At 45.0% G+C, this 19,379-nt stretch overlaps 1 long non-coding RNA gene and 1 pseudogene across 1 annotated transcript; both read right to left on the reverse strand.

Moving 5' to 3' along the window:
• Positions 1 to 215: 215 nt before the first annotated feature.
• On the reverse strand, positions 216 to 1,067 carry LOC147965421 (uncharacterized; annotated as a pseudogene).
• An 11,301-nt stretch (positions 1,068 to 12,368) lies between these two features.
• On the reverse strand, positions 12,369 to 14,795 carry LOC147965422 (uncharacterized). Its single transcript, XR_015607452.1, has 4 exons — positions 14,420 to 14,795; positions 13,784 to 13,867; positions 13,369 to 13,433; positions 12,369 to 13,258 (listed from the first exon to the last, which is right to left on the reverse strand). It is a non-coding gene; the product is annotated as an uncharacterized LOC147965422 (long non-coding RNA).
• Between the last annotated feature and the right edge of the window lie 4,584 nt (positions 14,796 to 19,379).

Genomic DNA, 19,379 nt, shown 5'->3' on the forward strand with positions numbered 1-19,379 from the left:
CGGATGTCTGCTTTCGCATTTGGGTCGGCGCGTGCGCCCAACGCTGGCCTGAACCCATTTTTGACGGTGCAAAAAAAATGAACGCATGCATATTAAAAAGAAAAAACGGCATTAATTAAACATTAAAGCTGACCACGAAGGCCGGCTAGAGTCCACGCGTCCACATTTGCATTTAAAAAATAAAAACAGCCTAAACTACGAGGCGGCGCGCTGCCTTAGGCGTCCTCGTCGTTGTCATCGGGGTCCGTGAGGTCGATGAGCGTCGGCGCCGGCCCGGCCCAGGCGAACGTCGTGTTCCAGAGCGCCGTCATGTCGGGCTGTGCCGGCGCGGGGGGTTGTGCAGCCGCCTGTGCAGCCGCGGCCTGGCGCGCCTCCTCCTCGGCCTCGCGCTGCTCCTCCTCGAGGTCGCGCTCAAGCATCTCGAGGTACTCGCCGTCGCGGCGCTCCTCGGCCACCCTGATGCTGCGGCAGTGCTCGAGGTACGCCTGCTCCTGCACCGGCGTCGCTCCCATCCAGACCGGCGGCGCGCGTACCCACTCGAGCACTACTCCCATCCAAGAGTAGCGCTCGATGGGGGACGGCTTGGGCTCCGCCTCCGGCTTGATGGGGGACGGCGGGGCCACCGGCGGCACCACGCTGTCACCCGCCGCGGAGAGGGCAAGGGCCTGCGACATTGCCGCCTCGTATCGAGCCTCCTCTTCTGCCTCCGCCACCTCCGCCGCTTACGCCCTGCACCGCTCATCCTCCTCGCTCTCCCGGAAGACGGCCGCAAGTGTCTCCTGGTAGGCGTCCTCCACCGCCTGGTCCTCCTCGCGGACGACGAGCGCCGGTGGCGGTGACCTCCGGTCGACCTCGCGCACGTCTCGTCGCCTCGCCTCCTCGTGCTCGAAGGCGAACCACCTCGCCCAGTTGGGCGAGTAGGTTGCGTAGGCGGCCTCGCGGCGCTGCTCCGGCGTCAGCAGCGCCTGCCGGCGCCGCACCTCCTCCGCGTGAGCATGAACCGACTGTGGCACCGCCGGCACTGGGATCCTCACTGGATCCAGATGACAATCGTGCGGTAGCGTCATGTCGGGATACGGCAGAGGCTGGCGATGCTTCCAGTGCCACTCCGCCTGGTGCATTGGCACGCTCGCGCGCTACCTCTGCCGGCGAGGCGCCGGCGCCGACGGAGGCGGGAGGAACTGTGAGGGGAAAGAGGTGGCGGGGGACTTGCCCTTGGCCTTTCTGCCGCTGGCGCCGGAGAAGAGGCCCATCTCTGCTGTGATTATGGTGGCTAGGGTTTGCCGGCGACGAGGGAGCAAAGGATGGCAGATGTGGACGGCGAGTTTGGATGAGGACGGCCCCGCCGCACGGTCGGCTTAAAAAAGGACGAGCGCCGTCGCTAACGCGTGGGCCCGTCATCATAAATTAAGCTGACCGCGTGGGCAGCGGGTAGTTGGACGGCCGCCATGTAGGGACGCGGCGGACAACGAGAAGGCGCGCGAAGCTGTTGGGGAACGTAGTAATTTCAAAAAAATTCCTACGTACACGCAAGATCATGGTGATGCGTAGCAACGAGAGGGGAGAGTGTTGTCTATGTACCCTCGAAGACTGGCAACGGAAGTGTTGACACAACGTAGAGGAAGTAGTCGTACGTCTTCCCGATCCGACCGATCCAAGTACCGAACGTACGGCACCTCCGAGTTCTGCACACGTTCAACTCGATGACGATACCCGGACTCTGATCCAGCAAAGTGTTGGGGAAGAGTTCCGTCAGCACGACGGCGTGGTGACGATCTTGATGTTCTACCATCGCAGGGCTTTTCCTAAACAGCGCTACAATATTATCGAGGAGTATGATGGAAGGGGGCACCGCACACGGCTAAGAAAACGATCACGAGGATCAACTTGTGTGTCTAGAGGTGCCCCCCTGCCCCCGTATATAAAGGAGCAAGGGGGGGTGCGGCCGGCCCTAGGAGGAGGCGCGCAGGAGGAGTCCTACTCCTACCGGGAGTAGGACTCCCCCCTTTCCCTAGTTGGATTAGGACTTGGGGGGAAAGGAAGAGAGGGGGGAAAGGAAAGGGGGGGCGCCGCCCCCCTCCTTGTCCAATTCGGACTTGGGGGGGAGGGGCGCGCGGCAGCCCCTAGGCCTCCTCTCCTCTTCCTTCACTAGGCCCATTAAGGCCCATTAGGTTACCGGGGGGTTCCGGTAACCTCCCGGTACTCCGGTAAAATGTCGTTTTCACTCGGAACACTTCCGATGTCCAAACATAGGCTTCCAATATATCAATCTTTATGTCTCGACCATTTCGAGACTCCTCGTCATGTCCGTGATCACATCCGGGACTCCGAACAAACTTCGGTACATCAAACTATATAAACTCATAATGAAACTGTTATCGTAACGTTAAGCGTGCGGACCCTACGGGTTCGAGAACAATGTAGACATGACCGAGACATGTCTCCGGTCAATAACCAATAGCGGAACCTAGATGCTCATATTGGCTCCTACATATTCTACGAAGATCTTTATCGGTCAGACCGCATAACAACATACGTTGTTCCCTTTGTCATCGGTATGTTACTTGCCCGAGATTCGATCGTCGGTATCTCAATACCTAGTTCAATCTTGTTACCGGCAAGTCTCTTTACTCATTTCGTAATACATCATCTCGCAACTAACTCATTAGTTGCAATGCTTGCAAGGCTTATGTGATGTGCATTACCGAGAGGGCCCAGAGATACCTCTCCGACAATCGGAGTGACAAATCCTAATCTCGAAATACGCCAACCCAACATGTACCTTTGGAGACACCTGTAGAGCTCCTTTATAATCACCCAGTTACGTTGTGACGTTTGGTAGCACACAAAGTGTTCCTCCGGCAAACGGGAGTTGCATAATCTCATAGTCATAGGAACATGTATAAGTCATGAAGAAAGCGATAGCAACATACTAAACGATCGGGTGCTAACCTAATGGAATGGGTCATGTCAATCACATCATTCTCCTAATGATGTGATCTCGTTAATCAAATAACAACTCTTTGTCTATGGTTAGGAAACATAACCATCTTTGATTAATGAGCTAGTCAAGTAGAGGCATACTAGTGACACTCTGTTTGTCTATGTATTCAACATGTATTATGTTTTCGGTTAATACAATTCTAGCATGAATAATAAACATTTATCATGAAATAAGGAAATAAATAATAGCTTTATTATTGCCTCTAGGGCATATTTCCTTCAGTCTCCCACTTGCACTAGAGTCAATAATCTAGATTACACAGTAATGATTCTAACACCCATGGAGCTTTGGTGCTGATCATGTTTTGCTCGTGGAAGAGGCTTAGTCAACGGGTCTGCTACATTCAGATCCGTATGTATCTTGCAAATCTCTATGTCTCCCACCTGGACTAGATCCCGGATGGAATTGAAGCGTCTCTTGATGTGCTTGGTTCTCTTGTAAAATCTGGATTCCTTTGCCAAGGCAATTGCACCAGTATTGTCACAAAAGATTTTCATTGGACCCGATGCACTAGGTATGACACCTAGATCGGATATGAACTCCTTCATCCAGACTCCTTCATTTGTTGCTTCCGAAGCAGCTATGTACTCCGCTTCACATGTAGATCCCGCCACAATGCTTTGTTTAGAACTGCACCAACTGACAGCTCCACCGTTTAATGTAAACACATATCCGGTTTGCGATTTAGAATCGTTCGGATCAGTGTCAAAGCTTGCATCAACGTAACCATTTACGATGAGCTCTTTGTCACCTCCATATATGAGAAACATACCCTTAGTCCTTTTCAGGTATTTCAGGATGTTTTTTACCGTTGTCCAGTGATCCACTCCTGGATTACTTTGGTACCTCCCTGCTAGACTTATAGCAAGACATACATCAGGTCTGGTACACAGCATTGCATACATGATAGAGCCTATGGCTGAAGAATATATAGGGAACATCTTTCATTTTCTCTCTATCTTCTGTATTGGTCGAGCATTGAGTCTTACTTAATTTCACACCTTGTAACACAGGCAAGAATCCTTTCTTTGCTTGATCCATTTTGAACTTCTTCAAAATTTTGTCAAGGTATGTGCTTTGTGAAAGTCCAATTAAGCGTCTTGATCTACCTCTATAGATCTTAATGCCCAATATGTAAGCAGCTTCACCGAGGTCTTTCATTGAAAAACTCTTATTCAAGTATCCCTTTATGCTATCCAGAAATTCTATATCATTTCCGATTAGTAATATGTCATCTACATATAATATCAGAAATGCTACAGAGCTCCCACTCACTTTCTTGTAAATACAGGCTTCTCCAAAAGTCTGTACAAAACCAAATGCTTTGATCACACTATCAAAGCATTTATTCCAACTCTAAGAGGCTTGCACCAGTCCATAAATGGATCGCTGGAGTTCGCACACTTTGTTAGCTCCCTTTGGATCGACAAAACCTTCTGGCTGCATCATATACAACTCTTTTTCCAGAAATCCATTCAGGAAAGCAATTTTGACATCCATCTGCCAAATTTCATAATCATAAAATGCGGCAATTGCTAACATGATTCGGACAGACTTAAGCATCGCTACGGGTGAGAAGGTCTCATCATAGTCAATCCCTTGAACTTGTCGAAAACCTTTTGCGACAAGTCGAGCTTTTTAGACAGTAACATTACCATCAGCGTCAGTCTTCTTCTTGAAGATCCATTTATTCTCAATTGCTTGCCGATCTTTGGGCAAGTCAACCAAAGTCCATACTTTGTTCTCATACATGGATCCCATCTCAGATTTCATGGCTTCAAGCCATTTTGCGGAATCTGGGCTCACCATCGCTTCTCCATAGTTCGTAGGTTCATCATGATCTAGTAGCATGACCTCTAGAACAGGATTACCGTACCACTCTGGTACGGATCTTACTCTGGTTGATCTACGAGGTTCAGTAGTATCTTGTTCTGAAGTTTCATGATCATCATCATTAGCTTCCTCACTAATTGGTGTAGGTGTCACAGAAACCGGTTTCTGTGATGTACTACCATCCAATAAGGGAGCAGGTACAGTTACCTCATCAAGTTCTACTTTCCTCCCACTCACTTCTTTTGAGAGAAACTCCTTCTCTAGAAAGTTTCCAAATTTAGCAACAAAAAGTCTTGCCTTCGGATCTGTGATAGAAGGTGTATCCAATAGTTTCCTTTGGATATCCTATGAAGACACATTTCTCCGATTTGGGTTCGAGCTTATCAGGTTGAAGTTTTTTCACATAAGCATCGCAGCCCCAAACTTTCAGAAACGACAACTTTGGTTTCTTGCCAAACCACAGTTCATAAGGCGTCGTCTCAACGGATTTTGATGGTGCCCTATTTAACGTGAATGCGGCCGTCTCTAAAGCATATCCCCAAAATGATAGCGGTAAATCAGTAAGAGACATCATAGATCGCACCATATCTAGTAAAGTACGATTACGATGTTCGGACACACCATTACGCTGTGGTGTTCCGGGTGGTGTGAGTTGCGAAACTATTCCGCATTGTTTCAAATGTACACCAAACTCGTAACTCAAATATTCTCCTCCATGATCAGATCGTAGGAATTTTATTTTCTTGTTACGATGATTTTCAACTTCACTCTGAAATTCTTTGAACTTTTCAAATGTTTCAAACTTATGTTTCATTAAGTAGATATACCCATATCTGCTTAAGTCATCTGTGAATGTGAGAAAATAACGATATCCGCCACGAGCCTCAATATTCATCGGACCACATACATCTGTATGTATGATTTCCAACAAATCTGTTGCTCTCTCCATAGTACCGGAGAACGGCGTTTTAGTCATCTTGCCCATGAGGCACGGTTCGCAAGTACCAAGTGATTCATAATCAAGTGGTTTCAAAAGTCCATCAGTATGGAGTTTCTTCATGCGCTTTACACCGATATGACCTAAACGGCAGTGCCACAAATAAGTTGCACTATCATTATCAACTCTGCATCTTTTGGCTTCAACATTATGAATATGTGTGTCACTACTATCGAGATCTAATAAGAATAGACCACTCTTCAAGGGTGCATGACCATAAAAGATATTACTCATATAAATAGAACAACCATTATTCTCTGATTTAAATGAATAACCGTCTCGCATCAAACAAGATCCAGATATAATGTTCATGCTTAACGCTGGCACCAAATAACAATTATTTAGGTCTAATACTAATCCCGAAGGTAGATGTAGAGGTAGCATGCCGACCGCGATCACATTGACTTTGGAACCATTTCCCACGCGCATCGTCACCTCGTCCTTAGCCAATATTTGCTTAATCCGTAGTCCCTGTTTCAAGTTGCAAATATTAGCAACAGAACCAGTATCAAATACCCAGGTGCTACTGCGAGCATTAGTAAGGTACACATCAATAACATGTATATCACATATACCTTTGTTCACCTTGCCATCCTTCTTATCCGCCAAATACTTGGGGCAGTTCCGCTTCTAGTGACCAGTCTGCTTGCAGTAGAAGCACTCAGTTTCAGGCTTAGGTCCAGATTTGGGTTTCTTCTCCTGAGCAGCAACTTGCTTGCTGTTCTTTTTGAAGTTCCCCTTCTTCTTCCCTTTGCCTTTTTTCTTGAAACTAGTGGTCTTGTTGACCATCAACACTTGATGCTCCTTTTTGATTTCTACCTCTGCAGCTTTCGGCATTGCGAAGAGCTCGGGAATTGTCTTATTCATCCCTTGCATATTATAGTTCATCACGAAGCTCTTGTAGCTAGGTGGAAGTGATTGGAGAATTCTGTCAATGACGCAATCATCTGGAAGATTAACTCCCAATTGAATCAAGTGATTATTATACCCAGACATTTTGAGTATATGCTCACTGACAGAACTGTTCTCCTCCATCTTGCAGCTATAGAACTTATTGGAGACTTCATATCTCTCAATCCGGGCATTTGCTTGAAATATTAACTTCAACTCCTAGAACATCTCATATGCTCCATGACGTTCAAAACGCCGTTGAAGTCCCGATTCTAAGCCGTAAAGCATGGCACACTGAACTATCGAGTAGTCATCAGCTTTGCTCTGCCAGACGTTCATAACATCTGGTGTTGCTCCATCAGCAGGCCTGGCACCCAGCGGTGCTTCCAGGACGTAATTCTTCTGTGCAGCAATGAGGATAATCCTCAAGTTACGGACCTAGTCCGTGTAATTGCTACCATCATCTTTCAACTTTGTTTTCTCAAGGAACACATTAAAATTCAATGGAACAACAGCACGGGCCATCTATCTACAATCAAACATAAACAAGCAAGATACTATCAGGTACTAAGTTCATGATAAATTTAAGTTCAATTAATCATATTACTAAAGAACTCCCACTTAGATAGACATCCCTCTAATCCTCTAAGTGATCACGTGATCCAAATCAACTAAACCATGTCCGATCATCACGTGAGATGGAGTAGTTTCATTGGTGAACATCACTATGTTGATCATATCTACTATATGATTCACGCTCGACCTTTCGGTCTCCGTGTTCCGAGGCCATATCTGTATATGCTTGGCTCGTCAAGTATAACCTGAGTATTCTGCGTGTGCAACTGTTTTGCACCCGTTGTATTTGAACGTAGAGCCTATCACACCCGATCATCACGTGGTGTCTCAGCACGAAGAACTTTCGCAATGGTGCATACTCAGGGAGAACACTTCTTAATAATTAGTGAGAGATCATCTTAAAATGCTATTGTCAATCAAAGCAAGATAAGATGCATAAAAGATAAACATCACATGCAATCAATATAAGTGATATGATATGGCCATCATCATCTTGTGCTTGTGATCTCCATCTTCGAAGCACCGTCATGATCACCATCGTCACCGGCGCGACACATTGATCACCATCGTAGCATCGTTGTCGTCTTACCAATCTTATGCTTCCACGACTATCGCTACCGCTTAGTGATAAAGTAAAGCATTACAGCGCAATTGCATTGCATACAATAAAGCGACAACCATATGGCTCCTGCCAGTTGCCGATAACTCGGTTACAAAACATAATCATCTCATACAATAAAATTTAGCATCATGTCTTGACCATATCACATCACAACATGCCCTGCAAAAACAAGTTAGACGTCATCTACTTTGTTGTTGCAAGTTTTACGTGGCTGCTACGGGCATAGCAAGAACCGTTCTTACCTACGCATCAAAACCACAACGATAGTTTGTCAAGTTGGTGTTGTTTTAACCTTCGCAAGGACCGGGCGTAGCCACACTCGGTTCAACTAAAGTTGGAGAAACTGACACCCGCCAGCCACCTGTGTGCAAAGCACGTCGGTAGAACCAGTCTCACGTAAGCGTACGCGTAATGTCGGTCCGGGCCGCTTCATCCAACAATACTGCCAAACATCCCACATATTCTACAAAGATGTTTATCGGTCAGATGCATAACAACATACGTTGTTCCCTTTGTCATCGGTATGTTACTTGCCCGAGATTCGATCGTCGGTATCCAATACCTAGTTCAATCTCGTTACCGGAAAGTCTCTTTACTCGTTCCGTAATACATCATCTCACAACTAACATATTAGTTGCAGTGCTTGCAAGGCTTATGTGATGTGCATTACCGAGAGGGCCCAGAGATACCTCTCCGACAATCGGAGTGACAAATCCTAATCTCGAAATACGCCAACCCAACATGTACCTTTGGAGACACCTGTAGAGCTCCTTTATAATCACCCAGTTACATTTTGACGTTTGGTAGCACACAAAGTGTTCCTCCGGCAAACAGGAGTTGCATAATCTCATAGTCATAGGAACATGTATAAGTCATGAAGAAAGCAATAGCAACATACTAAACGATCGGGTGCAAAGCTAATGGAATGGGTCATGTCAATCACATCATTCTCCTAATGATGTGATCCCATTAATGAAATAACAACTCTTTGTCTATGGTTAGGAAACATAACCATCTTTGATTAATGAGCTAGTCAAGTAGAGGCATACTAGTGACACTCTGTTTGTCTGTGTATTCACACATGTATTATGTTTCCGGTTAATATAATTCTAGCATGAATAATAAACATTTATCATGAAATAAGGAAATAAATAATAACTTTATTATTGCCTCTAGGGCATATTTCCTTCAGAAGCGTCCGTTCGGCGTCCGCGCCGACGCATTTCCGGCGCAAATTTGGGCCGCAAATGCGTCGGCGCGAACGCGATGCAGACGTGATTTGGGTTTGGGTCGGCACGTTGGGCCATCACTTTTGTCCGTGCCGACCCAAACGGACGCAGGCGGATGAAATGGGTCGGCCCTTTGGAGTTGATGAAGAGTTGCTTTTTATGGAATGAGTTGATGAAGACATCGTCGGCGTCCACAAACTATTCGAACGGGCCCACCACTTCATGCAACAGCTGGTATGACTATGGCGCTGCCACAAACGACGACACTTCCATCGCTCAGCAGGCCCCGCAACGCGCTCCATTCCATGACCGGCGGGTCGAAGCGGACCGAGTAGACCTCCCCGTAGATGACGTCCACCAAGCAGAGCCGCGAGAAGAGCGTGGCCGTCGGCACGCAAGCGGCACGCGCCATGCAGCCCGCCCACGGGAGCCGCGGGTCGTACACAAGCACGCGCAAGCGCACGGGCCTCCCCGTCGTGGCCTCGAAAAGAAATAGCGGCTCGAGGGTGTCAAACACGCGGCCCTCGGCAGCGGTGTCCAGACAACGACCTGGAGGTACGCAATGAAGGCGGCGGCGGCTCCTCTAGCACCTCGGCGGCGGCAAAGGGGGATAGATCGGCGGCGGCGTGGACGTGGTTCCTGTTGTCATAGTGAATAGATCGAGGGCGGCCTCGTTTTTTTGTGCGAGGGGCCTCGATACAGGGTTTGTGGTCTGATTTTTCGTGCGAGGGGGGATGTGGGAGGAGAGACAAAAACAAAATCAGAAAAGTTACCAAATCTCTATAAAGAAACTGTAATTTTGCCAGTATGAAAAGATTAATTAATGTGATTGAATGATTTATGGTAAGGTTAATTAATTTAGATTTGATCTTTAAAGATCGATCGTGATTGATTTTTTCACACAAAGACATTACTAAATAATTTGTGTCATTATGAAAAGTTCTGATCTGTTTAGAATTTTTTTTCTTGTGTGAGAGGGTGACGTGAAACTAAACCGGTGGTGGGGTGGGGGAGGGGATGAAAAAAACAAGTCAAAAAAACGGACAAAAGTGATGGGATGAAAAAACCTGAACGCAATCATACCAACTGCTCCATCTCTACTCCTAACTAGTAGAACGCTCGTGCGTTGCCACGGGCCCATGGAACAATAAACTTAAGCAAACAAACATTATTAAAAAATATACGCTAGTTCACAATATGTCGCATGTGGCTCCAAATATCACATTATACTTGCTCATATTCAAAATCTTGATGAACATATTTATCATCATGATTGTCTTCTACACATCTAATGATGACAAAGGCGCGATAAAGACTGACCTTCGAGGCTACACTTCCCTTCTTCACCCAACTTGGTCAAATAAATACCGCTCTCATCCATCCTAATTTATATGGCACACACAGATTTCAAAATTAAGTTTTACCATCAACTTGATACTCTAAACGTGGGCTATGTGCACACAAAATATTATCAGCATTGGATGAAAGCCCCGCTTTAATATGAATAATGAAACTGAGACATACATCATTTGATAACATCTACACATTCAACAACAACTGAATCGAAGAGCGCTAACTCTGCTCTACTCTACAACATGTGTTACCTTCACTATACGTGACAGACTGTTCAGTAGCAATCACAGAACAACACATATTTCGTAAAGGAGAAACTGTTCGGTAGCGACCGATCACAGAACAACATATTGTATAAGGGTTAAATAATGTTTTTGTTGAAACTTGTATACATATTATTGACATATTTCAATAGTCATACACTGCTTGCACTGTTTTAGACAGCAAGCCTTTGCCCTTCTTCTCCCCATCCTTGCATAAGACACCATGATGGGATTATGCCTTCCTCTCAGTGTCGTCGCGACTAAGACATGAATTTTTTCATCGTATCTCATTTTTTTAGTATCTCTGTTAGTACACAAAAGCTGAAATGGCATCCGCAAGTTACAGAAGAATCATGTGGCTTTGGGTGTCGCCACCACAAAGAAGCAGAATACATGAAGAGTTAAAATTAATGCACATAAAGACTGAAACAATACGATAATATCATTTTTGTTGTTTCTACTTTCCTATGAGCGTAGGCCGCCATATTAGATCAAATATCCACCTACAATCTAAAGAATACAAAGTTGAAGTTGTGATGGAGCAGTGAGAATTTCTACTCAAATCATTAAGACAGCATATGCTAATTAAATGTAAAGTTTAGCTTAATGACGACCATAAATCTATTGGAAGTGCATTTGTTCATGGATGTTATGTAGTAGCTTTCAACTAATAACAAAAATACAGAGATAAGATTGTACCTCCAATAGTAAGATCGGCCAAGCAGCAAGCTTTCAGCTGTCAGTCAAAATGCAGTTGATGTCACAAACAAAATCATCTTCTTGGTCCAGAACATAGGAGGAGTTTACCACAAGAGCATCTTATCCTTAATGATCCAAGTTCTTCTCTTGCATGAGTGGAAAAGCATGGAATATGTACATGCACAATCAGAAATACTACTTAGGGTGCTAAATATCTTTGTGTTGGACTTCCTTATGAGGATATCACTCCAATCATATCCACTAAGCTCTAGTAAATCTAAAGCATGATGTGAGAAATATCAAGCGGCCGGCACATGTTTTTCCTCAATTTATGATGAGCAAGTACAAATGGCAATGTGACCATTCCAACAGATCAAAATATTTTGGTTCTAGTGATCACTTAGAGGCGCATGTAGTGGCTGATCCCGAAGGAGATGTCCCCGAGCGGCCACTTTCCTAGCGTCTATCTGTACGCGGATGACACATCCTCGCCGCCAAGGCCTCAGGTTCCCTCTCCAGCCATGCATGCCTTGTCTTCCCCCTCAACGTCAGTCTACCCGTGCCACAGAGATGTACTTGTAACAATCTAGTCACTACCTTTCTACGGAAAGGCTTGATAAATAAAAAGGAAAAATAAGGTATAGAATAGAAGTCTCTCATACTGCTTTTCAAGAGTGGCTTTGAGATGTTCACATTAATTATCTTAACAGAGCAGCATGGAGTCCTCACATTCAAAATTTGTACAAAATATATGAAATGCATATCATGTCTCTCACTGTGGAAATGAAGCAATGAAGAATGAGGCAGTCAATTGAGCAGTGCATCAAACACACACAAAAAACTATTGTCGTCCACATCAATGTCACTGATAGTAACACTAAAATATCATTTTTACCCTCTAATAAGAGCTATGAAGCAAAACTACAAATTTCATTTTTTTGGCGCATAAACAGAAGGGGAAACCCCTGTCAGCACTAATCTTGACGACGGCGTGGAGCGGCAAGCTGGCGGAGTCGCGTTCGTGCATAAGCAGCGTCCAGGGCGTTGTGTAGCTACATGCATGTTTGTTTTTGCTGGGTCAAGCGGCTGGTGTGGGCTGCCCACGTTCTAAGGATGACCTTGCATGTAGCTAGCAGGTTGTTAGTTGGCGCATGGGTTAGTGCATGGAGCGTGTGCTGTTAGCGGCCGGTTATGATGGGTAGTGCGTGCGTGCGTGAGGCCAATGCCTGATGAGTCTGGCTATATAAGCCATGTATTGGTGTTGTGTAGAGTGCCGAGTAGCTAGGAGAGAAGTAGTCTTCAGTAGCCACTGTGTTGTTGGGCGCCGGTATGAGCCGAGCCTAGGAACCAAAGATGAGGTAGTCTCCGCCAGGACCGTGGTATGCGCCCGGTCGGCTGTGAGAGAGCTCCTCTGGGTAGGCTGCGGTGTGTTGCCGCGTCCGGGGTATGTGCCCAGTAAAATAAGGCCGTTCGTGCGGCGGGGCGTATGTGCGCCGGAAATATCTGTGTCCCTCTCCTTCCACTTATGTCCGAGCGAGTGTGAGAGAGAGCAACAACAACAACCCCTACTGTAATTTTGTATTAAATAACAAAGGAGAAAAACTATAGAATAATACTGTACTACATTTTGTAAGATCTAATTTTGGCAAAACCGTACATCTAACTTAGGATCATAAGAGCCATTTGCATGAGGCACATCCATCTCGTGCCACCATCCAACAACTTCTTGAAACAATAACATGGACGTCAATATTGCTCTCCACCTCCAGATCCTTACGAAAACGGATGCAACTGCATTATGGCATACAAATAATAATAAGAAAAATACATTCTAGAGTCATGGTGCAAGCGCAGCAGCTAAATCATTTTAATTATGGTAGGTCACATATTGGTCTCTGTACCTGCAAAATGTGAACTACCAAAGTCCTCTGGCTTCTTGCCCATGCCAAAAGGATCATAGCCATAACTGGAAGTACAAAGGGACGACAAATAAGTTTGTTGACATGCATATCACTTACTCTCTCTGTCTCAAAACATAAGACATTTTTTGGTGATTACAAAAACATTTCGATCATGCAAGATGCAAAATGCTGCTAAAGTTTATCACATTTGGTTAGCAAGATTGATCAAACAATGATTCTCTGCAAAGATAAAAAGTAATTATCTCAAATAATTAACCCTAACTCATTTCGTTCTTATTTATTTATTGGGCACTTCAGGTAAATGCATTGATCAAGCAAAATAAAAATACTTCATCACATGCTCAGTGAAAGAGTTTAGTATATGTAGGCTGATTTACAATGTTTTACAACTTACCAGAATATGAGGTGTCATGATGGATACTTCTTCTTCCTATAGCAAGTGACAACCATTCTTGTAGAATTTCAACAAAATTCATATCTGACACTCAATAGGGACAAAGTTGTTTAAGTACTCCACGCATTAGCAAAGATCCTATCGTTTGATTGCAAAAAATAGACGGGCGCAACAACACGCAGCATTATGATCTAGTTGTTGGTAAAAATTTCCAAAAAAATTTAGTTCGATCAAAAAAATTAATTACAAAGTTCTGTGATTAAAAAGATTCGAAAGATATAATAGTACAAGAGCAAGCCAGGTCAAGAATACATGATGGGATGATGTAATAATTAATCCATTGCCTAGTTCAGTAAGCAGGGCTTCAGCCTAATTCATGTTCACAAAGCAACACTGTTCTTTGCATTATTATTCTACGTTCTCCAAATATGAACAGAACAATAAATAAAGCAAGTTAGAAGGAACCAAGAGAAGTTCATGTGGAATGGCAAGATAATTACGATTGTAGGCTTTTAGCGTTGGAGGCTAAAACAATTTTCCAAGAAATGAAACAACATGCCCATGCAAGGGGCTGCACTAAGGGCAGTAGTCTTGACCCGGAGGCGATACCTGCCGCCTCAGGGTATTCCTTCTCACCGTGCTTCACGTAGCGTCGCAGCCGCCGAGCCAGAGGGTGATGGAGAGGCGCACGTTGCGTCGAGCGAAAGAGGACGATGAGAGGGAGAACTCTTGATGCCCCAGTCGCGCGCCATTGATTGCGGCAAGCTAGACGAGCGCGTATATAAGAGCTCATCCTCCATAGCATTGGTTTAGATGGGCGTCGGGTTGCGGTGAAACTCATCGATGCTCGTGCTCTCCAGCTCCTCCACGTCCTCCTCCTCCCCTGTGACTGTCGCCATCGCCACTGCCACCACAACCTTCTCCGGCTCGTTGTAGGCGAACTGAGCGACGGCATCGGCACCGGAACCCTACACATACGGTTTGGGAGGAGATATTGGCCAGAGGGAGAGGGGCACCGAATTTGTGGGGGGTTGGGGAGGGGTGTTTATCCTGAGAAGAAGCTTTTAGGAAAGAAAGCGATGGTGGAGAAAAAGCACTATAATTGGAAGGAAATGCTTTCATAATAAGATTTGTTTGTCATGATTTACAGTTAATCTCCTTAAAATCCCTTATTTTTTTCCTGCAAATTGTTGTTTGTTTCCTAAAATAAATTGCACTAATGAGAAGGATCGGTTGATTTGTAAAGTTAGATCCGTAATCTTTTGTATGATAGGAAAGTGCTAAAGAAAATAGTGGAGAGGAAATAAACCAATGGATAAGAAAACCAGCATGGAAGGAGGTGGTGGGAAGTGGGAGGAAGTAAAACCAGACGAAAATAAAACCGGCGTACCAGGCTACCAACTGCTGCATTAGGAGTAGAGATGTCTGAGTTGGTTGAATAGTATGGTTTTTTCGCTGGTTTTTTCGTCTCCCCTCCCACCACCACTCTCCACATTGGTTTATTTTCTCTTTATTTTTTTAGCAAAGCAGCACTTTCCTAACATATAAAAAATCACGGACTAAACTTTCCTAATTTATTGAAATCAATCAATCTCTCTTATTAATGCAATTTATTTTAGGAACAAATAACGAGTTTTCTGGAAACAAATAAACCTCATCATGAAAGCATTTATATACCAATTTAATTTGTTATTTGTTTTATGATTTTTTTGTCGTTTTTTCGTCACACCAACATCCTCGTCCACAGGTTGTTTCATCCTGTTTGGCAAGCAAACGGTTCCGCTCAGAGGCAGCCTGCTCGGAAGTTAGGTTTGTGTGCCGCCGCCGTCTTCCTGTTCGACACCGACCTCCCACGGGCGCCGTCTTCCTGGAAGATGACGACTTACTGCGACTTCGTTGGCCGCACCCATCCCCGCCTCGCAATCTCTACTCCCAAAAAGGAGTCCGCGATCGTGATGGTAGGTCATGGTACGTCGTTTGTTTTGATCGTTTTGCTTCCAATCATACATCAGATCTCTTTCCTTCACCCAGGTCTCTCCTGATGGAATAATCGGCAAATTATCTCCCTGTTTTCTGGTAATAATGCAATCTCTTTGCATAATAATCCACAGTGGAGTGGAAGAAAAAAGGAGTGTCGCCTTCTCCCACCCCCTCCACGCCGCCTCCACGTCAGTGATGCCGACGCCCCCACCAGATGGACCACCACCCCATCGGCGACCCCGGCGGCCTAACACATGACGACCATTAAACCTAAGCACCCCCCCCTCTGCCATGATGCCCTAGCCGTCGCATGTCCCTCCACCGGGAGCCTCACGGCAACCGGGGAACGGGATCCAGTGGCGTCTTGGAACAACGAGAGGTGATGCAGAGAGGCTTGGAACGACATCCAAATATCCAGTAGTGGCCTCTCATCCGCCTAGGTCAGGTGGTTATTTCCTATCCGCTGATGCACTTTGTAACAAGGCGAAGCTAGGTTGGGTCAGGCTTGGGCAGGCGTAGCTTGAATAGATGGAGCGAAGCGGAAAGTACATCAGGTATGCAGCTACCTCGGGCGAGATGGCTGTAAAAGAAGTGGACGAGTTCTCGAAGATTCTTTGGCTTGCCGTGTTCGTCGGGCTCTCTTACTAATTTGTTATTGAGCATGCCAACTTACTGATTTGATTTGATAAGTTGGCTTCGGGAATTGGCGGTTGGGATTGAATGAAGTTGTTAATACAAATTCTTTTGGTGTGTGCTAATGATATATCCCTCAATCTGCATCTCTATTGTTTGTGTGTCAGGGCTATATTTGTGGTGGATAAGGCTGATGGGCATTGATGAATTTCATATAGAGCTTATAGCACGGCAAGGGAGAACCTTGATTTCTATCTCGTGTTACGTCTTGTACCGGTAATGTTTCATGCTGTGGTGGACCACCAAATTTTCAGAAATATAAGCATTAAGCATCAGAGCTTTCTCTTTCTCAGCATGACAATTGATGTGGTTGTGAATGAATCATAGTTTAGATGAATATATACTAAAGCTGGACTGAATAATTTGGTAGCTTGCCCCTAGCCCCTAACTGCATGCGCACATGTACATGCTAAATTCTGTAGCGTGTTTTACCTTTGAGTAAAAGGGATCAGGTAAAATGTAGATGTAAGAATATAAATTTTCATAACATATACAAATTTCAAATTTATATTCAGTCTCGTGGCCAGTTCAAATACTTCTCTTTTGATGTTATTGGTGATATAATAAATTGGCTTTTTAGTTTTTCACATCATTGCAATTTAAAATAATTTAGTCCACACTGTTTTGGAGATTAGTTTCGTTGGCAAAAAAATTACGAATTGAATTGGATGCACATATACTGGCACACTCACTGATATTTACTAGGTGCACATTCACTTTCCATGTTAAAATTATGTTAGAGACCTGGCCTTTGTAGCAGTAAGTAGAAAGGAGCAGATCAAGGAACTAGAGCAGAAAAGAACAAAAAGATTGGGTATAGGCAGCTATAGCAGCAGCAGGTAGACTCAGAGCAGAGGAGGATACATGATTCATGTTCAATTTACAATCTGCCCAAAAGCAACCAACATATAGAGTAAGCAAAAGCTACTAAAATAAAAATCAATAAACACCTACATGCCGGCTCCTCATTAGACACAACCAATCTCATTACTTGGTCCGTTCGGGGCCAGTGATGTGCGCTGGACGCCGACTGGAAGGTCGAAGCTTCCTCCTGTTTACCTGTCGGCTTTCGTTCAGCGTAGCTTATAGGCCCTAAGCATCTGCAATATGCAGGCCCATGAAAAATAATCGATAGATTGATTCTCATTTATGAAATATTTCTATTTTTTCTATAGGGGCTTATCCAATAATACGTTGAAGGATACGGTCCCGCATCCTCTTAACTTACACAGTTGTATCTGGTTTTCTTCATGTGCATAAACATGTGAGTGTGGTATGGTTATGTGTTATGAGTCAATGAAAAAATGATTATTTTCACAACCTATCTAGCAACCTATGCATGAAGATTCTAATAGGAGTAATACTATAAGATAATTTGCCAATTTTATTGAAACTTCGTGGGTTATCTTTTAGTTTGTTACTTGTAGCTATCCAATTCAATCTGCATATTCAATTCGTAAATGCATAGATATTGTTGTCATATACTTACTCTTTCTTTAAGGCCACCAATAATAAGCTATGCTACATTCCTTTTATATTGTTTCATCTGTATTTTCATATGTTAATGCAGCTTTACTGGAAATCCAATAAATAAAACCTCATTTGGTATTGAAGAATAAATAGAAGATGAAGCAACTTGCACCTATTATCTAGTATTCCTTTTCCAATTCTAATAGTACTTACTTTTCTTGCCTTATAAATATGTTGGGCCCGTTCGAAGTGCAGTGGATGCGGTTGTGTTGGCATCGGGCGGCTGCGTGTGGGCCAAGTCCTGGCCAGATTCGACAGGTTTGTAGCTAGGATTTAGCTTGTGGCGCGGGGCGTGGACAGAGGACCTCTAGGTCTCTGGTGGGGAGTGATCTGCCACGGCGGCTTGGGCGTGGCAGGAGTGGCTCCGGCTTGCCTGGTCTGTTCCAAATGGGATCCAGCTGGTGGAGGGCTTGGGCGTGGTGGGATGTGCATCCGGCCTGGCGGTGGCGTGTTGGCTTTGTTCAAGTCGTCTCCTTTGGCGGCTAGTGTAGAGCGGGCAACACGGGGTGGTGGCGGAGACCCTTGCAGGTCGAGGCGATGGGCGTGGTGAAGGCGGTGCAATCCTGTAGAGACATCAACATCAAGGATCTGACGGCCTGGTCTTGGATCTAGGGCTCGTGCTCAGGCGGACCAGATCTAGGCTCGAGGCAGGACGGTGGTTCCTACTTCGGACAGGTGTGGTTGGGCTCGGTCAGGGTGATGCCCGCGTGCAGCAAGATTTCTCCTTGTGGGCACTAGGCGAGGTGGAGGTGGTCGTTACGTTGCCACACCATCGAGTGCATCGGCGACGATGGTCACAGACATGGCGTCATGATTGCTTTTGGGCCAAGGTCACAGGGCTATGGCCGAGGCTTGCTTCACGGCGGTCAGCAGCAGGCAATGGATCCCCCCCTCCCCCAGTCCACCAAGATTGGCTGGGGAGGCAAGTGTGGTTGGTTCCTACCGTGGAGGCGCTGACTCAGACCCAGTTTCTGATGCTCGGCTAGCAGTGGATGGGATAACTCTGCTTCTTCTACTACGGTTCAGTCAGTTGCCATTGAATACTTATTCATGTTGTCTATGCTTTGAAACAGTAAGAAACATAGTTGATTATTCACCTTTCAGGGTATATCTTTTATAATATTTCTTATATTCCACAAGTTCTGGAGCTATTGAGTAAGTATAAATTGGTTGAACAAATTGAGGATGCTCGTGAAATTTTCTTTAAAGTTCATCAAATCCCTTTCACAATGGTTAAAACAGATTGGTTTCAGCTATTTCTCAACAGATTTCGAAGCCATTGGTTAGTTACTGAATAATAATTGACATGTTTTTTGTATACATCTTTCTTTCTTGGTTCTTATTTAGCTGTTTTCAGTAGGATCAAAGTAGATTTGGAGCAGGGTGACGAGGT

This window comes from Triticum urartu, chromosome 6A (assembly GCF_056163025.1).
Source record: "Triticum urartu cultivar PI428250 chromosome 6A, HENAU_Tu73, whole genome shotgun sequence".
NCBI lineage: Eukaryota > Viridiplantae > Streptophyta > Magnoliopsida > Poales > Poaceae > Triticum > Triticum urartu.